Source organism: Schistocerca serialis, chromosome 1 (genome assembly GCF_023864345.2).
Source record: "Schistocerca serialis cubense isolate TAMUIC-IGC-003099 chromosome 1, iqSchSeri2.2, whole genome shotgun sequence".
NCBI lineage: Eukaryota > Metazoa > Arthropoda > Insecta > Orthoptera > Acrididae > Schistocerca > Schistocerca serialis.
The window spans coordinates 491,670,583-491,671,496 of record NC_064638.1 but is presented as its reverse complement, the minus strand read 5'-3'; positions in this window follow the sequence as shown (position 1 = coordinate 491,671,496).

Below are 914 nucleotides of genomic sequence, written 5' to 3'. Positions count from 1 at the left end.
TACATTGCGATGTACAATGAGTGAAATAGCCGACTCGAATAATTTGACCGATTATACTTGCGACACTCAGTGTCTTAATGATAGTCCTCCATTTACCGACAATCAGTGCCTACCGACCACAAGTAATGATTTTAATGCTAATGATGAGCAAACAAATTCAGTTGAGTTCTCTGTTAATTTAACGACAGTTGATGACGCGGGACGTTCTGTTACAATGAACGCTGCCCAGTTTAACACACCCGATTTGCAAAATTTACGTAATGAACAGACAAATTTTTCTAACGAAAATGAACAATGTACTCAAAGTACGTCAAATTTATTTGATTCCGATTTAGCGACCAATAGTGCACATCCGATGGGCAAACCTTTTTGTGAATCACAGAATAACCAAATGGTTACAGAAAACGTGACAAATGCAGATACACCATTACACAGTACAGAGAATAGAGCCGATGATTTTGGCTGGGATAAAGTTATGACATTATTACAACAACTCAATAAAAAAATAGACACTGAGTACAAACAACTTGATGAAAAACTCAAACGAATTCATGAATCGTACAAACAACGTAATGAAAATCTCGGACAGTGGAATGAAAAACTAAACAACAATTTCAAACAAATTATAAAAAACAAGACAACCTTAATGAAAATTCCAAACAGTTGAATGAAAAACACGACAACCAAATTAAACAACTTAATGAATCGTGCAAACAACTCAATGAAAAATACGATGACAATCATTCAAATACAGACAATCTGTGCGTACCGTCCACTAGTAATGATTCTAATGCTAATGAGGAACAAACAAATTCAATTGTGTCCTCTGTTAATTTAACGACAATTGATGACGCAATGAACGCTGCCCAGTTTGACACACCCAGTTTGCAAAATTTACGTAACGAACAGACAAA